Raw genomic sequence first — 12127 nt, 5'->3', positions numbered from 1 at the left:
GTGATCTATTCTGTCATTCTTATACATTTTGTGCCCAGGTATTACCTTGTCCAAGTTTCTGTGATGCCTAATATAGCAATATTATCATTTAATAGCAAGCACTCAAGTACACCCATCCAAGTGTTTAAATTTTTTGCATCTGTATACAAGGACTCTTAAAAGTTGTCAATACTTAGTTGTCTGCCGTCATCTGATGTAATTGAATTGGACTCTTTTTCATTTGACTTTTTCTCTTCAGCTCCTACCTGTACTTTATCAACATCTATCCTTTCCTCTTTACTAGAGTATCTCCTTTAATAAATCCTCCCCTAAGGGATGTGCCTGTCTGAAGTGTGTGGTCCTCTGCAGCTGTCGGCTTCCCCCCGACCCTTAGTTTAAAAACTCCTTTGCGACCTTTTTAATTTTACATGCCAGCAACCTGGTTCCATCTTTGGTATAGGTGGAGCCAATCCTTCCTGTATAGGCTCCTCCTTTCCCAAAAGGTTCCCCAGTTCCTAATAAACCTAAATCCTTCCTCCCAACACCATTATCTCATCCACGCATTGAGACCATGCAGTTCTGCCTATCTAACTGGCCCTGCATGTGGAACTGAAAGCATTTCAAAGAATGATACCATGGAAGTCCTGGACTTTAATCTCTTAGCAGCCTAAATTTGGCCTCCTGGACATCTCTCCTACCTTTCCCTATGTCACTGGTACCTACATATATCCCGACCTCCGGCTCCTCCTCAGCATTGCATATTGGTTCTGCAGAGCTTAATTTTAATATTAGTATTTTATACCATTTGAGATTTAAAGTGACCTTGCAAACCAAAATCCAACCAAGTATTTACCTGACCCCTTAGGCACAAGCACTATTCTGTAGTAAGGTTCTGTAGTGATATGGTGTCACTAGCATCTGTGGGAGCAGGAAATGTGATCCAGAACAAGACTGGCCACCACAGGATTTAAAAATCAGTGTCAGTCTAAGAAGGGTAAGTTTTAAATGAATAACATGCAGCACATACCTCTTAACCTGCTGGGAAGGCATTCAGTATATACCTCTAAAGTTACAGAATTTGCATATCCATTTTATGTTACCTTCAGCCAAAAGGAGGCTACAAATTTCAGATACCTGGTTAATTAAAACTGGCTCTAGTGTCAGCCTTTAAAAAAAAGAAGGGGGGGCATGAACAGTGACATGGATTTCACAGAGGGATTTGCACTGAAAAAATCACAATGAGTTTCTCAAGAAGCAATCTAGATGTCAAGTTAGGTATGTATATGTGGACTGGGTTTACCAATATGGGAATAGGGGCAGACCAGCTGATGTATCTAAATGGCTGAAAGTGTGCTAAAAATAGAGTTGTGGCGGGGTCAGTGGCAGGAGGGACTAGCCATCTGAGAACGTACACCTCCAAGACTTAACACATACCTGAGGCAGTTAGCCCTTCACGCCACTGCAGCTACACTGTATTTTAGTGTGCTTGCTCGATGAGAGCTAGTGTGAATATGTCTCCTCGAGCTGCGAATCCCACCCCCAGCTCAAAGTGTAGACATGCCTATAGTTAAACCAGTAAAAGCCCTAGCATGAATGCAGTTATACTGGTCTAAGGTACTTTTATACCAGTATAACTTCATAGACTTCCAAGCTTGGGCTTTTATTGGATGACTTTTAAGTATAAACCAGCCAGAGACTAAATCTGAGTCTTGCAGTTTTCACATCATGTTATTGTTTCTGCAGGTGAAAGAAAGTAAGAAAGACAGAATATGGGTCTGACAATGTAGTAAAATTAAGGGGCTTTAATGAGAGAGCTCCATTTTTAGAAGGAATTCCGCCTTTCCTAATGTTATGTAATGGCACCTTCAAAATGCTAATAAATATTAATATACTGTTCTCGGGTTCATTCACACAAAAATTGTCAACTACGGTCATCCAAACAATTTATAAATAGGTGTGAAGAAGGGATTGACAGTTTCCTAGAGAGGAGCTGTGGGCTGAAGCATACAGGGGGAGCAGTGGTGGATTAATTCACGGGACCCCCAAGGCCTGTGCCCAGGGGCCCTGGCCAATTTGGGGGCCCCCGCAGGAGCACTAGAACCTGTGTAGAAGAAGGAGAGCCACTGGTGCTGGAACTGTGGCTCCACCCCTTGCTCCTCTTCTTCCCCCCAAGGTCCCACCCCTGAGCAGGCCAGAAGCCATTGTCAGGCAACGGTAAGAGTTGCCCAAAGTCTTTGCCACTGTGGGGAGCCCTGGATCTTCCAACTGCTCAAGAACAGCACCTGGCCCAAGTCCGTACAACCTGGGGCATGCAGCGAGTGGAGGGTTTAAGGCACCCCACAGCAGCCTGGGCTCCCTAGGCGGCTCTTACCATGGCCCAGCTCTTGGAGGGAAGAGGAGGAGCAGGACCCGGGGTCCCATGGTGAAGATGTGGGGGGGGGGTGCCCATATGGTCTTTGTGCCCTGTGGGGCCCCAATAAATCTTAATCTGCCTCTGTAGAAGCAAACACAGTAAGAGGGTTGAAACAGACAGATTTTTTTTTAACTGGCTTTTTCTTGACCAGAATAGAATCATAGAATATTAGGGTTGGAAGGGATCTTAGGAGGTCATCTAGTCCAACCCCCTGCTCAAAGCAGGACCACCCCCAATTAAAACATCCCAGCCAGCGCTTTGTCAAGCCTGACCTTAAAAACCTCTAAAGATGGAGATGCCACCACCTCCCTAGGTAACCTATTCCAGTGCTTCACCACCCTCCTAGTGAAATAGTGTTTCCTAATATCCAACTTAGACTCCTCTACTACAACTTGAGACCATTGCTCCTTGTTCTGTCATCTGCCATCACGGAGAACAGCCTAGCTCCATCCTCTTTGGAACCCCCTTTAGGTAGTTGAAGGCTGCTACCAGTTCCCCACTTCCTCTTCTCTTCTGCAGATAAAATAAGCCCAGTTCCCTCAGCCTCTCCTCATAAATCATGTGCTCCAGCCCCTTAATCATTTTTGTTGCCCTCCGCTGGACTCTCTCCAATTTGTCCATATATTTTCTCTAGTGGGGGGCCCAAAACTGGATGCAATACTCCATGCCGAATAGAGGGGAATAATCACTTCCCTCTATCTGCTGGCAGTGCTCCTACTAATTCAACCCAATATGCCATTAGCCTTCTTGGTAACAAGGGCACACTGCTGATTTATATCCAGCTTCTTGTCCACTGTAATCCCCAGGTCCTTTTCTCCAGAATTCCTGTTTAGCCAGTCAGTCCCCAGCCTTTAGCAGTGCATGGGATTCTTCCATCCTAAGTGTGGGACTTCCCACTTGTCCTTGTTGAACCTCATCAGATATCTTCTGGCCCAATCCTTCAATTTGTCTAGGTGACCCTGGAACCTCTCTCTACCCTCCAGTGTATCTATTTCTCCCCCAGGTTAGTGTAATCTGCAAACTTGCCCAGGGTGCAATCCATCCTATCATGTTGAACAAAACCAGCCCCAGGACCGACCCCTGGAGTACTCCACTTGATACCAGCTGCCAAATAGACATGGAGACATTATCACTACCCACTGAGCCTGACGATCTAGCCACCTTTCTATCCACCTTATAGACCATTCATCTGATCCATACTTCTTTAACTTGCTGGCAAGAATGCTGTGGGAGATCATATCAAAAAAGTCAAAGTATATCACATCCATTGCTTTCCCCATATCCACAGAGCCAGTTATCTCATCATAGAGGGCAATCAGGTTGGTCAGGCATGACTTGACCCTGGTGAATCCATGTTGACTGTTCCTGATCACCTTCCTCTTCTCCAAGTGCTTCAAAATGGATTCCTTGAGGACCTGCTCCATGATTTTTCCAGGGACAGAGGTGAGGCTGACCAGTCTGTAGTTCCCCGGATTGTCCTTCTTTCCTTTTTTAAAGATGGGCACTATATTTGCCTTTTTCCAATCGTCTCGGACCTCCCCTAATCGCCACAAGTTTTCAAAGTTAATGGCCAATGGCTCTGCAATCACATCACCCAACTCCCTCAGCACTCTCAGATGCATTGGATCCGGCTCCATGGATTTGTGCATATCCAGCTTTTCTAAGTAGTCCTTAATCCGTTCTTTCACCACTGAGGGCTGTTCACCTCCTCCCCATACTGTGCTGCCCAGTGCAGCAGTCTGGGAGCTGACCTTGTCTGTGAAGACGAAGGCAAAAAAAAGCATTGAGTACTTCAGCTTTTTCCGCATCATCTGTCACTAGGTTGCCTCCTCCCTTCAGTAAGGGTCCCACACTTGCCCTGACCTTCTTCTTGTTGCTAACATACCTGCAGAAACCCTTCTTGTTACCCTTCACATCCCTTGCTAGCTGCAACTCCAGTTGTGTTTTGGCCTTCCTGATTACATCCCTGCATGCTCAAGCAATATTTTTATACTCCTCCCTAATCGTCTGTCCAAGCTTCCACTTGTTGTAAGCTTCCTTTTTGTGTTTAAGCTCACAGAAGATTTCTCTGTTAAGCCAAGCTGGTCATGGTTATTCCTGCCCCTTCCTCTTTTTTGAGGAGGCCCCAGACTCACTGGAACCAGTGTGGATTTCTGTGCAGAAGAATAATTTGGGGAACATACTGGTGGTGTGTGCTTTCTGTGCTGCAAAGTTCATCTCTGTGGAGGGGGCAGGAACCAGGGGGATGTTTCAGTAGCTCTGCCACTACACGGATCCATCAGTCAAAGCCTCCCCAGGAGGTGAGGCACCGGGGCGACAGTTGGGGTGCAGCAGCATTCATAGAGTGGCTCCTCATCGACTACTGGCCTGGACATGGGTGAAGATTCCTTCCCTACCACCTCCTGCTGGGAACCTCTGCAAGCATCCCAGCTGGCTCATATTATGCACTAATTCCAGAGTTTGGCCCTATGTTTTTATAGTAAAAAAACCAATTATGAATTTTCTCTCATTTTGTTTTTTTCTTAAATTCTTATTTAAGAAACAGGGAGAAACAGGGAAATAGGAAAGATGAGGGGAAAAAAAGCAGGAAAGTGAGATTAAGATACACTATAAAAAGGACAGGTCTGTTGAGCCAGATTCCCTTAGTAAAATTTTTGTTGTTCTCTTATTCTTGGTCAGGTCTGCAATGCTTCCAGCTAAATCAGCATCCTCTTCCCTAAGTCGAATGTGAAACAGTGATCTTTGTTTTGTTAGTGAGGATCTGATTTTCAGAGCTGCTGGGCACTCTCATCTTCCAGTGACTTGAGCTGAAGTTGCTAAGCGTTTTGAAAATCAGGACCTTAACATGAAAAGAAAATTGGGAGTTGGGGGGAAAGGGGTCTGGAGTAATAGGAGGTTAGCATGCTTTGAAAAGGCCTGGTCCAGGTCTCTCCGCCCCTAACCCAGCCTGCAAAGCAAACATTGCCAGGTGGCTTTAGAGGGGTACTCTCACAGTCCCTTTAAAGAGTGTAGATTTGTAGATCTGATTGGAATTCTCTTCATTGCTCTCTGGGCTTGGGTGGGAGGGTCTGGAGAACAGCGTAGCCTTGGGGGATGAAACCAAATTTCTCTTAACTGAGTTAGTTAACAGGAATTTAGAGAAAATAGGATTATACTATAATGACTGTTTCTGATTAAATGCAAAAAAACTACATCTCCCAGGGTGTTGTCTGAAGTGTATAGTGTATAAGTGTATAATACAGTGTATTAAGGTAAGAGGAGCAAAGAGGGCAATTAAGACTTTTATAAGTCTTTTTTAAATGGGATCTAGTAAATTCAAGGCTAAAGTTTTGAAAAAGTGTATAACACGTAGAGAGGTTTTAAATCTACCATGTTCTTACTTGCAAATCCTTTGAGCTCCTTATGAAGCATCTCATTGGAAGAGAGGTTATTAAACACCTGACTTTTGTTTGAACACTACCAAAATCAGGGAAATGTGTTTAATGAACATTCTTCTTGTTCAAAGTGTTCAGTTTCAGTGTTCAGGTTCTGCACTGATATTGTTTCAAAACTGTTTTCTCAAGGCCCTCTAGCATATGGTGTTATGAAAAAGTTGTCAGACTGGTTCTAACACATCTCTTCCCAGCACTGATAAGCAAAAGTTCACTGAAGTAATTACGAATAAGATAAAAGCAGAATAAACCTGTAACTTTTTTAAAACTTTCAAGTTGAATTCAAACTCAATAATACTTTTTTAAAAAAAGAGGGCTGTTGAATTATTAAGCTTAAGCACCCTTTTTTTTTTTTAACTTGTTAGAAAACTACGGGGATGTTTCATGTACTGTTCTGCAGCAAGAGGGTATGTCACATCCTGTGAGAGTGTCTGCTTTTAAACCTGTTTTGTGAGTACTCCACTGAATCTACAACTGCAAGCAACTTTGAAACTGCACTAAGTACATTTCAAAAAGAACATGGAACATTATTGTATTTTGGTTGCTAAAGGTGAGACACTCAACAAATAACATGGTTTTCTTAATCTAGTTAACGATTTAATCTTGAAACTACTCTGTTTAACAATGCCATCATTTAAATGGTAATGGGCTTTGAGGTCCCTATTCGCTGTGGTGGGGGATCATACCTTTGCTGCTATTGTTTCATCTTGTTTACAGAGAAGTTTCTGCAATTCAGTTTGGCAAGAACAAGGTATTGGGGATATAAAACTTCAAATGGGGTGTGGCTAAACCTTTAAACTTTTCTTAATAAGGCCCAATTCAACAGCCCCCAGAAACTAAGCAATGTACCTTGGTAGGGTGCGTTATAATTTCCCTCGGCAGCACAGACAAACTAAGTTATAAACTATGAACTACGCTATAAATGACGGTCTTATAAGACCCTGTCTACATTTGTGTTGACACTGTCAACAAGAACGACTTTACAAAACTGTACAGACCACTCTATTAGTACAGTTTGGCAAAGCAGTTTTTATAACACTTTTCATTTTTGTCCACAATGGCCAGGGAGACCAGGTCGGCAGTCTGCTAGCAGGAACACTTTTAAACTGTTCTCTTTCACACTGCCTCACTACAAAAGGAGACAGGGCCTAACACTACCTGACAGGACCTCCAAAACAATGAAAGCAAAACCACTCTGATTACCCACAGTTCTGATTTTCCACAGGTGGATTCAGGTCTCAGAACTGAAGCTATGACTCATGTGCAGTCCATTCTATATTACCTGTTGGTCTGTTTCTCCACTAACCAGCCTCTCACTGCCAGGCTAACTCCACTTGGGAAAGTTGATCATACAGTCTCCTCTGAGGCCACAGTCAAATATCAATCATGCCATAGATTTTGGGCCTAATTCTCCATTACATCTAAACTGTGCTTGGTGCAGGTATGTTTTAAGACATCTTTGTTCCTCCTCAAGTTATTGGCCCTAGTGAGGGCCTGCCTAGCCCTCGGCAAAAATTAGAGCAACCTCAAGATCACTGTAAATTAAGTGGCTGTAATGGCCTTCTAGAGGCCATTGCAGCAGCCAAGAACAGCTAGAGAGCAGCAGCTCCCTGGCCATTCCTCCTTCTCTGACCCACAGTCAGCATGTGCTTGACACAGTATTATCTCCAGCATAAAGAGATGATTCCCTGATAGCTGGTTGAACAAATTTGACATCCCTGTTACTCTGCCGGAGAGACATACAGAGGTCCCAATGTAGCAGAGACTCAGGCCCCGTGTGTCAACAGCTGTACTAACTAAGTGAAGGAATTGCCACAAAACCAAGTGCCTCTCGGTTGCAATATGCTTAGTCTTCACAGGTCTGAGTCACTAGGTTCCTTCCAAAGGCATGTAGTAAACAATACGTAAATAACATATGGTAACACACTGAGGGTCTGCCACAGCACTAGGAAAATGATAGATTGAAATCCTGGCATCTGGATTCATGAGTGTGAATCCCAGCAGGCTCCTGCCAAAGTTAGTGAGACTACATGAGTGCAGAGATCCAGATTCGTGGAGCCCATTGAAAGATCAGGCCCACTGACAGCCCTGTATTTCTGAAGGACTGTCAGTAGATTTCACAAAACCAACTAACATTCACCAGTGTTTGTCCACAAAAATAAACATACAAAACCCAAAGCACTTATTTATCTTAAAGCTGTAGGGAAAGATTGTCTACATCTTTTCTTACAGAGACAATGGACTAAATTCATCCCCGATGTAACTCTGAGCATTTAAACATGCAGTTAGTTTGGATTATAAAAGAAAGAAAACTGATCAGTGTTAGAGTTTATCTGTTTTATTTTACCACAAGTTACTTGCTTTTTTATATGATTCTTTTTATTCTTAAATTTCACTTTTAATAACAACTGACTACCTGAAATGTACAAGCATAATTATCTCACACAAAAAAGTGAAACGCTGTGATTCATCATCTGTGTCCTTGAATCAAAGGGCATGACTGGATTTAAAAACTGAGAAACTAGACTAGCTTCCAGAGAAGAGAGAAGCTAGGTTGCAGCATTACCCAGTGGATGCAATATCCAAAGGGGCACCAATCTGAAGCAACAGGATTAGCTGCAAACTCTAGTCCGTTCACTTTTATTTCTTAACAAATATACACATCTTTCTATGACCTGCTATGAGACATATCAGTGCTTACTGCATAGCTCTAACTTGAAATACTTGCATACTTCCAAGTGAATCATTGGGCCTGATAAAACTCATGTACAGTGAGAGTAGAATCAGGACCCAGGAGCTTGTAAAGTACACTGGACTTTTTTTTCAAACATAGGTGTTTTAAAAAGAAATCAGCAATAAAACCAAGAAGGAAACTGATCTATTGTAGTATGTGTCTTCTCTGTTTTCTGCCTCTCAGCTCTCAATCCTTACTCTGAAAAGCAAGGCCCTGCCTGGTGAATAAAGGCACTATAGGGGAAAGATGGAAACCAGACTAAACGAGCTGGGGGGAATTGGGAGGAATGCTCCATGACTGGGCCTAATGTTGAATATTTGTTAGTTGTTCTTTTGGCTTTGTTTTCAGCTTCCAAAGTGTTTAGCTTGACATTGTCACAATAAACAGCAGAGCTGCATGTAACCTATCTGGTAAAATGAGAAGCTATTTATGAGCAATGAACACTAGAAATGGATTATATGAAAACAAACAGCACAAATTTCATTCTTCAAAAATCTGCAACGTTAAAAAAATACAACTTTTTAAATTAAAGGAAAATTGCAAATAGCCTCCTACTGTAATGTTCTGAGTGACAGCAGGGAGAACAGGGTGCTCAGTATCTGAGGGGCTAAAGCCCTAGCCAATCAAAAAGACAGATTATTTCCACAGATATTTTATAATTCGCTTATGATATCCAGGGGATGGATACTATGGGTTTCAACAGAGCAGCAAATACAAACCATGCATTAAACTCTAACACATTCTGAGGTTTGGTGGAACATTTTATAAATGTTTCTCTATGTGCCTGCACTAGAACTGCCTATACAGTTTCCTCATCCACCATTAGCAAGGTTCACCTATGATATTTACTGCATCATTGCATCCAAGCCAAACTTGGTTACTGAGGCAACTAAGTTTTTCTTCTCAAAGGATCACAAGGAAACACATCCTTCAGGATCCCCTGGTAACCGTCAGCCAGTATGGCTGGGGAACATCAACAGTGAAATGCCTGCTTTCCATCGCTAAGGCAGCGCCGCCTATGTCTGCAACGAGGGGGGGGGGCAGAGTCTAGTTACATTCCTGACCCACTTTCACATCCCCTCCCTCCTCCTCCTCCTTCATCTCCTCCTCCCTCTGTAAGAGCATAGCAGCAGCCAGTAAGGGCAGCAGGAACCTCCATTTAGCAAGACTCAGACACCCTCAACTACCAGGCAGTTTGCTGTCTCCTAGCAAGCAACAGAAGTGCTGCAAGTTTCTTTATTTGTAGCACTGAAGCAAATGCGCACCATTATCACAAGTGACCCTAGAGAGGGCATATTCTTCCCCTTATTTCATTCCTTACACACATAGCCCACCCTCTCTCTTCTCTTCAGCTGCCCCTCCACACCCCATATGTGGCTGGCCCCTTTCTCCCTAGGCCGCATACTATTGATGGCTGTACTCCTTCCTACCTCTATTCTTAATGGGAGTCCTCTTTCCTCTCCCTACCACCCTCATACACTCTTTTATGTGACTGGTCCTGCATTTCTCTTGCCCTCCCGTCACACATTATATGACTCCCCATGTCTAAAATAGTTTATGGGTCTGCCACCCATTTCTCTTTCACCACCCACCCACACTCTTTATGGGGCTCCTCCATCTCTCATCCACCCTTGTCCTTTTGGGGCTTGCCCCCTTCCCCCAACCCTTGTGAAGCCAGGCATTGCAACACCTCCTCCCACCTGTGGTACAGGGGAATTGAGATGATTAAGAGGGACGCATTGACAGGTTTTGCAGCCTCAGGAATCTGCATCCTTAGTGCTGCCCACTGTACCCTGCTTGGTTACTTTGCAAAGTGCATCCCCATTTCCGGCACCCCGGTGACAGGGCTTAAACACTCACATCTGGCAAGCCCCAATGCACACATACACCCCTCGCAGGACAAACTGCTGTCCTGTGTTTATCCCGACCCTGACCATGCTGTGTACCAGGCTGTGGCCTTGCTCAGTGCCTTGCAGAGACGTTGCTGTTGCAAGCGCCTAGGGGTGGGAATCAGCCCCAATCCCGGCTCCTGCCTGCACTTGCTGTGGGCGGGGGGAATGGGGCAGGCTAGTAGGGAGAGGAGAAAAGTGAAACTGCTGCAAAATAAATGGGCAATAATATCCTGCCCTGTAAAGTCTGGTACAGCCCCTCTATCCTCATGTGGCTCACAGGCAGTCATTTTCTCTATGAAGAATGTATGGCAAGCACCCCCTCTTCCCCATAGGCTGTATGTGCAAACCTCTCCCTCACTTTCATGGGCCACGTGTACAAACTCCCCTCCCCCATGAGCCATATGTGCAATTTCCCCCACCCCCTGTGGGTCATGTGCACCCCCCCGTGGGCCAGATATGCATCCTCCATCTCCTGTGGGCTACGTTTACACTCCCACCCTTCTGGGTCCTGCGGGCATTGCCCCACCTCTCACGAGCTATATCACTGCATCACCGGCGCCCCCCCTCCCAGGAGTCCCCACTGGCCCTGTCTGCACCCCAACCGGGCTGCATAGAGCCCTGCTCCCAGCAGCAAGCGTCCCCTTCCTTGTCCCTGATTAGTTCCCCTGCACTAGTGCTGCTGATGGGTTACTCGCCCCGCCCGGCCGCCTTGCTCCCCAGCGTCCCGCAGAGCTTGCCCGGAGCAGCCAGACCTGCCTGGTGCCTGAGCCGCGTGGCCCGGCAGCTGCTGTGGCTCGACCTGCTCGGAAGCCCGGCTCGCGCTTTCCCTCCCCGGGGGAACCGCGGCGGCGAGCGCAGCAGCAGGAGGGTTTCCCTGCGAGCCGCTGCAGCGTGCGCTCCGGGTGAGAGAGGGGCTGGGTGCAGCTGCTGCTCAGTGAGCTTTACCCTGAGGAGAGGCGTGCGGGGCAATGGCTGGAGCCGGAACGCTGGTCCCAGCTCTGCCACAGACTCCTCGGCTGGCCTTGGCCGCGGCACTCACTGACACACCTGCCTGGCCACATCCAGGTCTACATTTCAGTGTTTGTTTTTACAAAAAGTTGACTTTTTTCTTACGGCAAATTTCGCTATAAACCCTTTTTTCCCTTCTCATTAACCTCATTTTCCAAGCTGCTCTGCTTCTTATTTTTGCTTTATTCTCCTCAAGGGACAGACATCTCGCTCTCAGGTATCAGACAGCGCAACATCTGGTTTAAGCGAGTGCCTTTCGCATTAACTTTTCTCCAAGTTAAATGGTTGCACTTTCAGTTTCGCCAGGGACCAAGGCCTTTTTCCTCAGCTTTACTGTCACATTAGAGTGTTCTCTGGGAAAGTAATGCAGGCGACTCGCATCTTACGCTGGGGTTACGTTCCGCTGTCAGCGCGTAAAGTGAAAATCGTGTATAGTCAAAATTACATTGCGTGTAATGGCGGGCGGAATCATCCGCACTACAGGTACAGTATTTAAATTATTATTATTATTTTTTCGTTTTTGCTGACCACACAAAGCTGAATTCGTGCATGTTAAATGCATGTAAGATGAGACTCGCCTGTACTGTGTTTCTTACCTCACTGGTTGTGTAAGCTCTCATCCTGTAACACAGGCTGAATAACACCTGACGTTGAAATTCCATTGATAAAA

Source organism: Chelonoidis abingdonii, chromosome 2 (assembly GCF_003597395.2).
Source record: "Chelonoidis abingdonii isolate Lonesome George chromosome 2, CheloAbing_2.0, whole genome shotgun sequence".
Classification (NCBI taxonomy): Eukaryota; Metazoa; Chordata; order Testudines; family Testudinidae; genus Chelonoidis; species Chelonoidis abingdonii.
Note: the sequence above shows the minus strand (reverse complement) of the source record.